The sequence below is a fragment of the Ursus maritimus genome, unplaced genomic scaffold (assembly GCF_017311325.1).
Source record: "Ursus maritimus isolate PB19 unplaced genomic scaffold, ASM1731132v1 scaffold_1, whole genome shotgun sequence".
NCBI lineage: Eukaryota > Metazoa > Chordata > Mammalia > Carnivora > Ursidae > Ursus > Ursus maritimus.
The window spans coordinates 103,407,834-103,424,526 of NW_024423343.1; positions in this window are offsets into that span (position 1 = coordinate 103,407,834).

Sequence of the window (16,693 nt, forward strand, 5' to 3'; positions counted from 1 at the left end):
AAGGAGTTTGTGAAGGTAAGAAAGGAATCAAGAAAAATTAGAATTTTAAGCTTAAGCAACTGAATGGACAGAGGCAGATAGCTTTGTTTTGGAGAATGGTGGCTGGGAAGTAGAAAGAGTGGATCATGAATTCAACTTGGGATTTTGTTTGAGATTCTGACTAGGCAATAAGTAGAGGTGTCAAGCAGATATCTGGGTATATGTCTGCAGTTCAGGAGTGTGGTCTGGTCTGGAGAAATACATGGGAGACATATTTATATGTATATGCATGTAGAGGTGTACATGTATACGTGTATGAGTACGTGAGTGAAAGAGAGTCTGGTTGAGAATATCCAGAGCATAACTAGAAAATAGAGCCAGGTTTGTTGGAGGAGAAGGAGCTGGACACTAGGAAGGAGCAAGACTGGGTGAGTAAGTTGGAGCCCAGAAAACCAAGGCCTTAACCAGGAGGAAGTGAACAGTCCTTAAATGCTACTGAGAAAATAAGTCAGATGAGAATTGATAAACACTATGGGCTTTAGCAAGATTAGAGCATTGAAGACCCTTCTTTGAGCCACTTAATGAAGAAGTGGAAAGTAAATACAATTTGGAGTCAGCTGAAAGGATGGAGAAGCTAGAGGGAAGGATGGAATAAGGCTCAAAGCCATGATTATATGGTAGAGATGTATAGACATCAGAGCCAGGCAAACCACCGGGACTCCAATCCCATTAAATCCCATTCTCTAGTTTTGTGACTTGAAATAGATTAACCTCCATTGAATCCTTAGGTTTTGAAGATGTAAACTGGAAAATTAAAAACAAAACATTTAGAGACCTTGATATCAAATGAAGTAATATATGCAAACCACTTAGCCACATACAGGGCAGTGGAGCCCTCCATAAATGCTATTTGTCATTATTTATCTTTTTATCTTTTCGTAATGTTTTGAAAACAAATGACACATATCACACAGAATTTAATACAGCCAGGCATAGAAAAGGCAGTCATGCTTTGTTCTGCAAGGAAGTTCAGTAATAGTTTGCAAGCAGATTGGACTAGGAAGAGGTCTTGAGTTCTAGCTCTGGCTCCGCTATAAATGCATTTTGGGATGCCCTTTCCCTGCAAAAGTAGGTAAATAATTGTAAATAAGGAAACAAATCAATTATCTTAAATGTTTACAATATTTTTTCATATCAGAGAACTTCATGTCACAGACTTTTGGCCAGAAAGTCAGGGCTTTAAATTCCAACTCTACTAATTAGTAGCTGAAGGACAGTAAACAAATAAATCCTTTCTCATCTCTGAGGTTCAGTGCCTCATCATTCAATGGATTTTAAAACAATACACAGGTACTAAAAATTTATTAGTTTCCCTACCCTCTTTTTCATGAGCTGCTTTCTAGTCACATGGTATAATCAGAGAGTAATGAGCAAAATTAATGAAGAACTGTGTCAATCTTATCCGCCTTGCCATATTTATATTGGGTTTAAACCTGTAAAATAAAAGAGAAAAAAAATATCTCTGAGTCCAAACAGACCTATAATATGGTGGGGGGAGGCAGAGAAGGAATAATTTCTGTTATTTTTAATGCAATTTTTAAACTGTGTGGGAATTGATTTCATTGTTCATGATGGTTCAAAAAGAACAAATTTCCAAGGGCCAACATTTGATCAGTTAGATGAGCTCACAGCATCTGCACATCTGAGACAGGTTGTACAGTCTCTGACACCAGTGCACCAGCTGCTGAAAGCCCAGTCTGGAATGTGAAATCCATCCGTGGGAAGAAAACACCATCACTAGCTAATGACAGGGCTGACTAGCCGAAAAGGCAAATACACTTCAGCCGCACCCTTGGAGGAGCTCCAACTGTTCAAATAGGCCTTAGAGAATTAAAGCCTGTCTTAGAGCATATCTTTCACTGAACAGAGGAGAAATGCCATCAAGAGAGAGTTCAGGAGGATGCTCCCCGCGAAAGGGCAGGTGGTAGCTTTCAAGTCCCTGACACTTTGGTTTGGAGAGTGTGACAACTTGTCCTTGTCTCCCATGGCCTTTTGTTGTGTGCAAACCTCTCATTCAAGAGATACTGACTTTATGAAAAGAACTGGCATGAGTCAAATATTCTCATACAATAGTAATGTAATAATGAAATAATTACAATTGCTGTGGACTTAGTGTATGCCAAGTACTTATACATACTGCCTTTTTTTGTCACAATGAAACCATCAGAGAGATATTGTTTTTCCCCTTTTGCAGATAAATATATCTAGCATGAGAAGATTAATTTGCTAAAAGAACTGTATATAGTCTTTGATGATACAGATGCTTGGGTTCAATGCCCTCTCTGTTATCTGTGTAGCTTTAGGCAAGGATCTTACCTTGTTTCTGAATCAGCTTCTCATCTGGATAATAGGATTGTTAACACCCACTTTCCAGATTGACTTAAGTAGTTAGTGGAAGAGTAAAGATTTAACCAATTTCAGCCTTAAATACCACATCGAGCTAAAACAAATTCAAACAGTGTATTTTGGCCCTGGTACAACTGCTCTGTCCCTGGTTTCTACTGTTCAGTGAAACTAGATGAAAATCTCCAACTGTAAAGATAAACAGAAAGGCCATAAATAGCAAATTGAGGGGTTCTTAGGCTATAACCACTTACATTGAACCAACACTGAAACTGAGATACCAATAGAGTATGTAGGAATCATTTTGTGTCTGTAGGAAACTCTCTGTGATGTACCTACTCGTCCAGCCAATCCCCTGTGAATGGGGAGTGTAGCTGATCTTTACTTGTCAGATGTCTTAAGAGGCAGAGCCTCTTCTGGAAGAGAACAGCATTATTCAATGTTCACTTAAAACCAGGGCCCATTGGGGTGCCTGGGTGGCTCAGTTGTTAAGTGTCTGCCTTTGGCTCAGGGCGTGATCCCAGGATCCTGGGATCGGGTCCCACATCAGGCTCCCTGCTGAGTGGGAAGCCTGCTTCTCCCTCTTCCTCTCCTCCTGCTTGTGTTCCCTCTCTCGCTGGCTCTCTCTCTCTCTGTCAAATAAATAAAATCTTAAAAAAAATAGGGCCCATAGAAAACATTTTGAGCACAGAAATTTACAACAAATAAAACAAAATGTTCCTTCCAATAAATAGGCAGATATCTTCCACCAGCCATAGCACCATCTTGGAATTCTGGTGGGATGTTCATGTTGTCATGTATTCCAATGCCTGTGGATCTTCCCTTTGGGTGTCTATGAAGGAGCTGGTGAGCTTATTAAGGAAACTTTATGATGCGACATTAATTGAGAGCCTGCAATGTGCTAGATGCTGAACTTCCTATTTATGCCTTGTTATTTAAATTATAAGGAAAGGCAAAGTTAAAAATAAAACTGTCAGAAATCAAATAAAAAGGAATCAATATCATGTGATGTGTGTTTATGTTCTTTAGCATTTTATCTTATACAAAAGGACATCTTATTTTGTCATCCTTTAGATTTTGTAACATAACTTTATACTATTAGTATTATAGTATATAATATGAACTTTATATTCTGACAGTAACCATTAATTTCCTCTCTAATTCATTCATTAAACAAATATTACTCAGAAATTTTGATGTGGATCTTGAGAAAGATGATGGGAATAATCACATAATTCTTAGGGAATCCAGCAGATAAACTACAAGCCTATACAGAAGGTGCTATAGAGAATGCCCAGGATCCAATTAGCACACATGAGCAGGGGGCAGGCATTTGATTAGACAAGGTGTGGCTTCAGTTGTGTCTTATATGTCTAGAGGATGATCAGAAGTTAAGTTGAAAATGGCATGTAGGAGAAAGAAAACATTATTTGAAAAATAGCACCAAGGCAAGAGCTAGAGTACCAGTTCAGGAAATTTTACGTAGTTTAATATGGCTTAGAATAAGGTTAGGAAATTCTTATTCAAAATTGACAGGCAACTCAGCAAAGATGTCACCATGATATTTTACATCAAAGTTTCCTCATTGGGATAAGGAAACCAAAGTGACAAACAGGAGATATGCAAAAATGAAATGGAATTATATTTCGGTTACATCATATTCAAACAAGCATTAGATGGGATCTGATGTCAGAAGATTTCCATTTGGTTCCAACCCTCTCTTTTCATCTGTGTAGACCAGGGGCAGTTGAACCACTATTTTGAGCTTTAGGCATCTAATTTATCATATGAGTTGTTATGAGCTATTAATGAAAAAAATACAAAAGTATCTTTTAAAACTATGCAGAGCAATACAAATATTAGTTATTACTGCACCTTCAAACCCAGAGTAGGAGAAAATAATCCATCAATTACAGCAGGGCCAGATAGTTAATATTTTGGGCTTTAAGGGTCAGTGTCTGTTGAAAGCACTCAACTCTGCTGTTCTAGTATGAAAGCAACTATGGATGCTGTGTAAGTGAATGAGCATGGCTGAGTTCCAATAGAACTTTATACATGGAAACTGAAATTTAAATTTCATATAACTTTCACATGTCATGAAATTTTATTCTTCTTTTGATTTTGTTCAACCTTTTATAAACACACACACACACACACACAAAATCATGCTTAGCTCACAAGCTATGCAAAAACAGACAATTGGCCAGATTTGACCCATAGGTCATACTTTATAGACCGCTTAATTATACAAACACTCATTGAATTTGAAGTATATCCACTCTTAGTGTGAAAAGTGGAGATATAAAATATGTGCTTGTTTTCTTTTGGAGACCAATACCATGAAAATGTACACACAGTATAGAAAATAAGGGTGAGAATGCGGAGAGGTCTCTAAGAGGTCTGGGATTCAAGAGATCAAGACTGCTCTTGAGTTGGTTGAATGGGGAAGGGTGTAAAGCAGAACGGTTCCTTGGACCACAGCTTTGACAGACATGGTCTGGATGACCTCAGTTTACTGCTTACCTCAATAAATTGCCATAAAAATAAGAAATAAAAGACACTATGAATATGAAAACACCTGTTAGCCATAAAACATACATAATTGTGAGTTACGATACTCACTCTTTGTTTTAATCTTGTTTGTTAGCTTGTGATACCCAAAGGAAGTTAGCAACTTTTGCAGACGCCACAGGATATGACCAGATTACACATTTAATTGTGTGATCAAGTTAGTTAGGTTGAGCAACTGTAAAGAGAAATAAACATTATTGTGGAGAAAGGCAGTTTTGTTGCTCAGCATAAATGATGTTAATGTATAGGGACTATTTTAAGCATCTAAGACTTCACTGTTCATGGGCAATGGGTATATACTAAGATATTGACTCCTTAATCTCTTGGTGAGGAATTGTGCCAGACTTTGAGTGGTTGGGACACTCCAGCTTGTGACCTTGTCCAAATCTCCTAAAATGATGGCCTGTTTAAAATGGCACTGCAAGGATGGTGAATCAAATTCTAAAAGTCCAGATCTCCATTGTTGTGTTGGGATAGACAATACAGATGAAATAGCTAAGCAGAAAGAATGAAGAAATGTTATTTAAAGATTAAACTTAGGAAGACTATAGCTAGCAAGACAATGCCAAGGAAAGGAAGTGGAGGGGGAAAAAAGATGAAAATTTATATAAAACATTTGGTCAAAAAGTTTTGCACTCTTCTAGAAAAGAAGAGCTCTTAACAGAAAGCCATAAAAATCCTGAGGGTTCATATAACTTTTTCACTTCTCACTTTTAACAAAACTGGATGTGAATTTTTGAGTTGAATAACTGTCAGTTTTGTTGCAAAGTCAAATCTGAATGTTGAAAGATAAGGAAGAACCAGGAACAGTGTCATATTTAAGTCAGAAGAATTGAATGCCATGCCCTTCAGCCTTTCAATGGGCTTGGCCATGATCTCTGGCATTGACTCTAACTACCTGTTCTAAAGAAGGAAGCATTCAGAAAACCCAGAAAAGAAGGAAGAAGAAGAAGAAGAAGAAGAAGAAGAAGAAGAAGAAGAAAAGAAAAGAAAAGAAAAAAAGAAAGAAAGAAAGAAGAAAAGAAAGAGGGAGGAGGGAGGGATGGAGGGAGGAAGGAAAGAAAGAAGGGAGAGAGAAAAAGAAAGAAAGAAAGAAAGAAAGAAAGAAAGAAAGAAAGAAAGAAAAGAGGAAGAAGAAGAAGAAGAAGAAGAAGAAGAAGAAGAAGAAGAAGAAGAAGAAGAAGAAGAAGAAGAAGAAGAAGAAAGGAAAGAGAAGAAAGAGAAAGAAAGAAAGAAAGAAAGAAAGAAAGAAAGAAAAGAGGAAGAAGAAGAAGAAGAAGAAGAAGAAGAAGAAGAAGAAGAAGAAGAAGAAAGGAAAGAGAAGAGAAAGAAAGAAAGAAAGAAAGAAAGAAAGAAAGAAAGAAAAAGAAAGAAAGAAAGGAGAAAGAAAAGAAAGAAAGGAAAGAAACTCTTAGCAAACAATCAAATAACCCATCTGGGATAACCTAAAAAGGCATGAGATGTTATGGTATTAGAACACAAGATTCTGGAAGAAAGCCAACCTTTTTAGACCAATTTAATTTACTTCAGCAAAAGGGTACAAGAATATAAGAATACGATGATGGAAAGAATAACAACCATCTATCTTCTTTTCAAGAAGACTTTGGTCAATTCTATCTCAAAAGACTTCTCAATAAGTGATGACAGTACAGACCTATGTATAATATGTTGGTACAAAAATAACTGATTTTAAGAGTGATTACTTATAACTCAATCTCAACGAGGGCCATAAATGTTATTTAAGAATAATTAGTCCTAGAATATATTTTAAAACTTGTGATAACTCCTCTTAAATAATTGAGAGTACCAAATATTTAGATGAATCTCACTAGACAGAATTATTAATATAAAAGAAATAAATATATTTCAGGATGATATTATACACTTACTGAAGTATACTATTTAAAAAAAAAAGTGACACAATTTGATGACCTGAGGGAATATAACAAACACATTTATAGCAACAAAGGGGAAGGATTTGTATGGGGGAAAATAAACTGAGGTCAAAGAAGACCATACTTCAACGTAAATAAAAGTCAAAATAAAGGACTCTTTCTCCTCTGTGTATTACTGATAGATGCCATAGATGATGGCCCCTCAGCTTTTCTCCTGTTGCAACATAGTTATGCCTCTGTTATTAGGACTTTGCTTATCTGTTTCCATGTTTGCTTGTTAGTCTCTGAGCATTTTGAGGGCAGTGGCCAAGCCTTAGTACTGTCCCTTACACACATAAGGGAAAACATAGAAAATATAAAAGGTTTTGGGCCACGCCATTCATATTGTTGGATGGATCAATGGTTAAACGTCAGACTAAAATACCATGATAACGTTATGAAGAAATGTGGGACAGAGAGGTTTGTGATGAGTGCTCAGAAAATAATATAAGGTATTTAAAAATATCTCCCACAAAATATTTAGGGTTTGATGAAAGCAAAACGAAGTAGAATGTAAATCCCTGAAACCCTGAAGAGAAGAAAAAAAATTTTTTTTACCTCAGAAAATTTAACTATTATCCTTACTTTCTTGTCATAAAACATGGAAAAAGGAAAGCATTTAAAAAGTTTAAGGAAAACATTTAAAAAGTTTCAGTTGATTATTAATAACTAAGGAAAAGACAAGTCTTCCACTCAATTTATTAAAATACATTCCAGTAGTAACAAAGTAGGCTATCACAGAAACATCATTTATTGGCCTGTTCATTGATATCATTTTTATTTGATGATGATAAAAGTAAGCACTAATATTAAAAACTCACATATCTGCCAGTTTTTCAATAGTCTTGGAGATATGGGATGACTGATAATGGTCCCGGGTTTAGGGCATTAAGTTTAGGCTGAGTTAAGGTTATGGGCAGTAAATGTGGCACCATCTAAACTGTGGTTTTCAAAAGACTTCAAATAGCTGTGCATATTAATTTCCCTGGGATACTAAAATACTATAAAAATTAAAAGGTTTATATGAGTAAATAAATAATCTTTGAAGAGCAAAGTATATTCTCCAAATCTGGTACTTCAATGTATGTGGACAAATTGTAAGACTCTCTACAGTAAAGAAACACAATGAACTTTGTTTATCCCATATACACCAGTGTTTTTGAGCATGGAACATTTTCTCCCAAAATGAATTTGTTTTACTTAACTAATAGCCAGAAACATATTTCTCCCAAATAATTTCTACTTATGAAAGTGAACAGTACATTGGCCCAGGAGACAAAATATCAGCAGGATCTTACCATCAAATCTATTCCCGACATGTTATTTGACCTTGGACAAGACCCTTCTACTTTCAGCAACACAATTTCCTCTAATGTAAAGTGAGAGAGCTGATCCACATGTATCTCAGAGCCTTCACACTTCTCCAGCTTGATGACACAAAGGTTTTGACAGAAAGGACACTACTTCCTCCATACTGATTTTTCACCATGAGCCTAAGTCAACCCTAAAATCATGTAACAATAATTTTAATGAAGAATGAAAGTGAGGACTGGCAAAATTAGTTACCTTTAAAAAAAAATAACATAGATGAAAAACATTAAGAATTTTAAAATTGTGTCCTGAATGATGAGGGAAGAGAAGGCAAGTTGAGGACAAAGCAGAAACTGACACTCTGCAATCCCCGCCCCCCCATGGGATTACCTGACATTCCTCAGGCATTCCTGGCAAAGAAATCCTTAACCTTTAGATACCACAATCCTGCAAGATTTAAGTCTCCCTCAGTTTACAAATGTTTTAGCAGTTTACAAGAATGAAGCATTTCTGTCAATAACCTAGCTTCTGAAGGGAATGTAGATGCAATTAAATGTCCTTATAATCTGCAGCCTCCAGGAAGTTCCCAACCATCTTAATGTTAATGCCTTGCTAGAGGGAAAAACAACCTTAACTTGACAATGGCAAGGCCTCTGGTATCCTGTGAATCTTCTTTAACATAAGAAAGTATTTTCTCAACCTCCCTTTTTCCTTACCTCCCAACCCCATGGTATATAATCAGCCACCCCTCACAACCCCAGTGCAGTAGCTCTTTCTGCCCATGGGTCCTGTCCCCGTGCTTTAATAAACCACCAATTTTGCACCAAAGGAGTTTCAAGAATTATTTCTTGGTCCTCGGTTCTGGACTCCTCCCCACTGAACCTCACCTGTATTCCACAACCTCGTCACTGAATATGATAAAGAATTTGAATGCGGCTGATTCCGAAGGTGATGAACAGGAAAACTGAAGAGTGTTATATAGAAGAGAATGCAAGGATCAGGCACATCAGTCTCAGGATTGTAACATTTTGGCAGAAGACATCAAGAAATGTTTTGTGCAAGACATAAAGTCATCCACAGGATGAAATACACCTTCTCCCATCCCTGTCTACTGCTATCACTATTGATAATCTCCCAGGAATCTATTATCTGTGGATCAATCAACCCTTCTTCAACTTATATCTGAAAGAGGACTTCCACTCTCTCCATTTTGAGCTCAAGCTTTCTAATTGATTAAGTAGTTCTTTCTAGTTTCTCTTAACTCCAGCAAAAGACCTGGTGGGCAGAGAATCCCCTGATGGAATGGAAACTATACCCTCAAGCCATAAGGGTTGCTCTGAGCCAGCAAGACCCTGCCCATGATTGACTCCAAGACAGTAATCAATTTAACCTTCACAGCCCACCTGCAGGTACCCACAACCTTTGCCTCACATTTTCCTTTTATAAACCTGGAGGTATTTTCAGTATCTTGGAGATGGTCTTTGAAAAGCTAGTCTACTCTCTTCCTGGTGTTGGCCTCACTGAAATAAATTCCTTTCTTGTTTCTCCATCACTCATTTATCTGCCTTTGTATTTTGTCAGTGATAAGTGGCCGGATCTGGTCTGTTTGGGACCTGCAGAGCCAGGTACTCTTGTACCCCTGAGCCTAAACTATACATCTTTATTAGGTTACTAAAACTTATCTGATTAGTTAATTTCATAGGTTGAGTCCATAGCAATACAAACTACTTTTGTTTTATTTAACTAACAGCCCGAAGAATTAAGGAAACATCATTTCCTCTAATATTTTGGGATAAATACTGCTTTCCCCAATTTCCCATCGACAGCAGCAGCAGCTTCTGTCTGCCACATGTTGAGTGACTATTTCAGATTTTTACAGAATGAAGTAGAAACATTCTAATCCCCATTTTCCACATACAGAAACTGAAGATAAGCAGGATGAAGGCAAAAGTCCTAGGTTACACTATGAAAGGGTCAGAATTTGAGGCCAGGTAAGTCTGAAGGGATGAGAGGAAAATCTGAGACAGAACAATGTGTAGACAAGGTGAGGCATGGGCACATCACCAAACTCTGCCTTCCTTCTGCAAACTCTGGTTTCCTTTTTTTTATACCTCCAGATGAGGAATGGTCTTAGTTACAAAATGTCTGTATGAGCCATGGAATGATGTTGCCTCCTTTGTCTTGATTTTTTTTTTTTATCTCTTTCCATGGTCACAAATGTAGGCTAAAGACACCTAATTGTCACAGCCTGTCCTCACATCCTTTTGTCAGGAAGAACTTCCCCACTGAGTCCATTCAAATGAATAAAATGCCCTTACACCCTGGGAACCTCCCTCTGGCAGGAGAAAAGACAGAACACTGTGGAGATAATGGAGGAGGGAAATGGACCCAAAAGGAGAAATTAGGAGAATTAGCAGCATTCAGATGAAAATTGAGAAGGGTTTAGTAAACATGGTGCTCTTTCCCAGTTTCAAAAATTTGAATATTCAGAAATTTGTCAATCTGAGGAGACTGTTATTTTAAGTGATGCTTTTCTATGGAAACTAGAACAAGCTGCCAGATAAGATCACTGCCCCTATAGCTTGGTTTGAAACAGATCAGAGACATAACTGGGTAGATGAGGGTGGATTTCTGCACAGAGAAGATGCTTTCTTGAGGTTGGAGAGAGAAGTACGAAGCAAAAGGATGACTTAATTGTCAGAGTTTACTTTGCACATTACAGTAATCTCAAATGCTTAAGAGATGTCAGAAAGCAGAATATGGTATTAAGCTTCATCAAAGAACAGACAATGAACACTGTTCCATAAAGACAGGAAGCCTTTCAGACTGGGCAGAATTCTCTTCAGGAGCAGTGTGGGTACAGCCCAGGCTTCTGCCATTCTGGGCCTCAGTTTCTTCCCCTTGAAGTGAAGGTAATAGACAAGATGTGCTCTGGGGTTCTTCTCCCCTCAATTTATATGAGTCTGTTCTGAGAAAAGTGAAGTCCACTGAGAGTTCAGAAACATTTTCAGAAGATTTGGGGAAGAATCACAGGATACAAATAGAATCACCTCCCCATTAAAAAACATGAAAATAAATCTTAGTGCCTCTCGTGATCAAATTTTGAAGTGCAATTAATGATCAGTTAATATTTTCTTCGAGCTAGCAGCCATAACAGTGACAACTTGTATTGAACTTATGTTCTACACACTGTATGTCATGCATTATCACTAATCCTCACAATATCTCTGCAAAGCAAATTTCTGCATTCCCAATTTGCTGATGAGAAAATCTAGTCTTCAAAAGATCACATAACTGCTCCAATTTCTGTTCTTTTAGGTATTTGAAAGAGGGAGAAATCCAAAGCAAGGTGATATGATTCAAATGTTCTTCAGAGTAATCAATACCACTATATTCACCTCTTTGTCCCATCTTAAAAGGAGTGTCTTGGGGTGCCTGGGTGGCACAGCGGTTAAGCGCCTGCCTTCGGCTCAGGGCGTGATCCCGGCGTTATGGGATCGAGCCCCACATCAGGCTCCTCTGCTATGAGCCTGCTTCTTCCTCTCCCACTCCCCCTGCTTGTGTTCCCTCTCTCGCTGGCTGTCTCTATCTCTGTCAAATAAATAAATAAAATCTTAAAAAAAAAAAAAAGGAGTGTCTCAAGAGTAGAAAAAGACAAAATTGAGAGATGTAAATTTGGGATTTGGTACAAAGCAGCTGGTTAACATGAACTTGGTGGCTAATTCTGGGGTTTGCACACTCAGGAGTGATCCTCACATAACCAGTGAGGGTAACCCACATTAATAAATGGAAACATACATTAATAAATTCTCTGAAAATTGTTTAAAAAATTAAAACCAAACCAAATTTTTAAAAAACCCAATATTGGACATTAATTGAAATCTTAAAATGTTAAGTGTTGTGTTAAAACTTTTATGCTTATTGTCCCTCTAATCGATCAGCTCCATGGAATAGGCATTTTTTTTCTTTCTTATTTTTTATTTATTTTATTTTATTTTATTTTTTTGTGCCCTTTTTACTGATTTTTAAAGTAATCTTTATGCCTAATGTGGGGATTGAACTCATGACTCAAAGGGCAAGAGTTGCATGCTGGGGCTACCTGGCTGGCTCAGTTGGTGGAGCGCATGGCTCTTTATCTCAGGATTGTGAGTTTGAGCCCATGTTGGGTACAGAGATTACTTAAAAATAAAATCTTTAAAAAAAGAAAAAAAGGATTTGCTTGCTCTACTGACTGAGCCAGCCAGGTGCCCTGTGACTTTAGATTTAAATATAAATTCTTTTTTAAAAAATATAAATTCTGACTTTGAGCCCTTCATGCATTAAGATTAAAAAAAGTAATTCATTACTAAAATTAAGGTTGCCCATTCTACTTTAAGTCTTCGTGTCTAAATATCTGCATTCTTTTTAAGTTATTTTATTTTATTTTTTATTATGTTCAGTTAGCCAGCATATAGTACATCATTAGTTTTTGATGTAGTGTTCAACATGTGCCCTCCTTAATACCCATCACCTGCTACCCCATCCCCCACACCCCTCACGTCTTTAACCCTCAGTTTGTTTCCCAGAGTCCAGAGTCCTTCATGGTTTGTCTCCCTCTCTGATTTCTTCCCATTCAGTTTCCCTCCCATTCCCTGTGGTCCTCTGTGCTATTCCTTATGTTCCACGTATAAGTGAAACCATATGATAATTGTCTTTCTCTGCTTGACTTATTTCACTTAGCATAATCTCCTCCAGTTCCATCCATGTCGATGCAATTAGTGGGTATTCACCTTTCTGATGGCTGAGTAATATTCCATTGTATATATATATGTGGACCACATCTTCTTAATCTGTTCATCTGTCAAGGACGTCTCAGGTCTTTCCACAGATTGGCTATTGTGGACATTGCCGCAATGAACATTGGGGTTCAGGTGCCCCTTCTTTTTTACTACATCTATATCTTTGGGGTAAATACTGCAAATGCTGGGTCATAGGGTAGCTCTATTTTTAACTTTTTGAGGAACCTCCATACTGTTTTCCAGAGTTGCTGTACCAACTTGCATTCTCACCAACAGTGTGGGAAAAGGGTTCCCCTTTCTCCACTACCTCGCCTACATTTGTTGTTTTCTGTCTTAATTTTAAACATTCTGAAAAGTATAAGGTGGTATCTCGTTGTGGCTTTGATTTGTATTTCCCTGATGACTAGTGATGTTGAGCATTTTTTCATGTGTCTGTTGGCTATTTATATGTCTTCTTTGGAGAAACGTCTTGTTCATGTCTTCTGCCCATTTCTTGACTGGATTATTTGGTTTTTGGGTGTTGAGTTTGATAAATTCTTTATAGATCTTGGATACTAGTCCTTTATCTGATATGTCATTTGCAAATACCTTCTCCCATTCCGTAGTTTGCCTTTTAGCTTTGTTGACTGTTTCCTTTACCATGCAGAACCTTTTTATCTTGATCAAGTCCCAATAGTTTATTTTTGCTTTTGTTTCCCTTGCTTTTATTTTCTTTCCTATTTTTTAGATAAGGAAGCAGAATCTTAGAGAATTTAAGTACCAAGGTCTTAGAACAAGGACTCCAGGACAGATCTTAAATCCAAATCCCATGATCTCAACCACTGTGTTTTACTCCATTCAGCAGTCAGTATGAAAATATATGCAGTGAGAAAGCCTGGACCGAATCTGGTAATATCAGGGTTAGCTCTTAATACTGGGTAAGTACATGCAGGCTCAAGTACCTTCAGTGTTTGAGGTGCATGCATGCGAAGCTGGTAATTCATGAAGAGAGGAAATGCTTTGCTCGGGGTCAACCTTCCAGCCAAAATACCCAACTTAGAATCCAAGTTAAAAACCCTTGAACCTGTAAACTGGGCTTTTTTCCAAACATAGAAGTCACTGACCTAGAAGCCAAGCAACAGCCACCTTTCAACAGTGATGGAGAGGATCTGTGGTCACAAGAGCAAACTAGCTAGTGCATTATTGACTTTTTGAACACTGGAGCCTTAACCACCATCCACTTCTTTTTTTCTTCCTTTCTTTCTTCCTTTTTTTTCTAACTTGGAGCAAAATGGGTATTATTACTTAAATTGTAAAAACAAGACATAACAATGCTGGGTGCTTGCTGCTCTGTCTATCCCATCCCCAGTCAAGCCCCAAGGAAAGTCACAGTTCAGGTATCATAGGATTGAAGAATCTGGGGTTCACATAGTTTAATTCATTTATTTTTCAGATGAGAAAACAGAACTATCACACAACTTGCTCGTTCACCCTAAAATTGTTACTTACAATTTATGTGGGTTTGGGGAAGACGGTCAATTTGTCTAGATCCTCAGGTGTTCCATGTGTAAAAGGGGGATAATAATAATCAGACCTACTGCATGGGGTTGAATCAAGAATTAAATGAATGAAGAGAAATCATCAAGGACAGTATCCGGGACAGAGCTCAGTAAATGTTGAACAAATTTCAGTTCACATCAAATATCTCTTTCTATTAGAAATTGCATCTCCTCTGTGAAGCTCCCCATGACTATTTAAGTCCACATGGGATTGCCTTCTCTGGCTACATATTACTCCAGAAAACTTACCGCTTAATTTTACGTTTCTAAGTAGTTTAATTAAATACAAGCCTTTGGTTCTTAATTCCAGATTCTCCGCAGAATATGTACTGAAATGTCTCCAGGGTCCCCAGTGTCCCCCCATAGTGCCAGCTTTAATGCCTAGGTCATAGTAGGTCCCTACAGCTAACTTTTAACTGAATAATTAACATTTATAATCATCCAACCAACTTAAAAGTCACAGCTATTTTAAAAAGTAAAACTGTTTGATAAGTCTTATAATTAAACTAATCATTCTCAGGCCCACCCACCTCCTCACCTGATTTTAACACCCCAAAGAGAAGGCTTGAATCTATTTCAGTTGTTTCTTCTGGCACCATTCCCTATTTTTCTAAATAACATGTTTCTGCTGCTAATTTTGACTTTTTAGTTGGAGATAGAACAATGATTTTCCTACTCTAGATAATAAGGGTTTAGCTCTTCTTTATAAACTCTCTACCATCCACCCAGAAACATTAACACACAACTGTTGGTTACATAAATATTGTGTTTATATCATTGTGACTACATAAATATTAGCCAACCTAAGGCAATTACTATGTAATAATTGCCTTTATTCTCTTATAAATCTCTATTTCCTTATGTTTTCACTTGCTTGATTGGCCTATCAAAAGTTTATCATTAAACTGCCTGAAGAGTGTATCTCCTTTCATTATGCTAAAGCACATCAAGTATGTGGTTGCGTTTCATCCTTCCCTTCTGAAGCCTTTGATCTGCCTGTTCTAGTCAAGACTTCTCTCAGGCCTGTTGCTGAGCTATTCTCCTGGGGTTTCCCTCCACCATCATGTAAGAAATACAATGTATTGTGCTTTATTTTGCATTATATTTCCTTTGCCTGAATACCATGACTACTCTGTTTTTTTCTCCCTCATTTGGGGAGACTGTGTACTGAGGAAAAATATAACAAGAATAACAACAACAAAAAAAATTAGACCTTGCTTATATATAAAGCCCTGTTTTCTCATACTTGATAACTAGCTAGGTGAAGGACAGAATATTTAGTTTGAAAATATTTTCTCTTAGAATTTTGAAGACATTTCTCCACTGCCATTTTAGCCTCTGATAATTAGGGACTAAAGTCTTATACTGTATACATTCCTCGTTCATTATAGAATGACTGCTTATTTACAGGATTTAAAATCTCTCAGGATTTTCCCTTTGTTGCTTTTCTGAAATTCCATGATGATATCGCTTGGTATAAGTGTTTTTCCATTCATTGTGCTTTGCCCACAGCAAAAGGGCTGCAGCTTGAAAAGCTCAAGCATTCTTTCCTAAAATTCCTCCTTTCTGATTTCTGTCTTTGTGGATTAAATGATTTGGGGCATCTGAGTCTGATTCTCAATCTCTTTATTTTCTTTCTTTCTTTCTTTTCCTATTTTTCTATCATTTTACTCTTCGTTCTGAGTATTTTCCTTAGTTGTCAGTCTTGTTTTGGGGCTTCGAATTTCTACTATAACTTTGCTTTCCAAGAGTCCTTTTATATTATCTTAAGGTTTCCTTATTATAGCATTCTGTTTTTTTACTTCATTTTCTATCTTCACTCATGAAAGCTAACTACATTACAAATATGAGTTTCAGTAAATCTACAAATTTGAGTAAATGTAAAAACCTTGCTCAATTTGGCATTGTAATATAGTTTTGAGAAAAACTCATGAGTGAAACTTGCTTTCAGATATGCTCTGTTTAAACTAGATTTGCTCAAACATACATTTGCAATGCAGATTCCTCTCCAAAGGTATTAGTGAGAAAACAGGAGCGCTGTGGGGAGAGTGGGGTAACCAGCCCCTTCTCTCCCTGGGCCTCTCTCACTGCTCTATTCTCCCAAAACTCTTAACCACACTTCACCCCATCTCATCAGCTGGCACGTTGCTGTCACATACATAAATGCAGCACTCAAGAA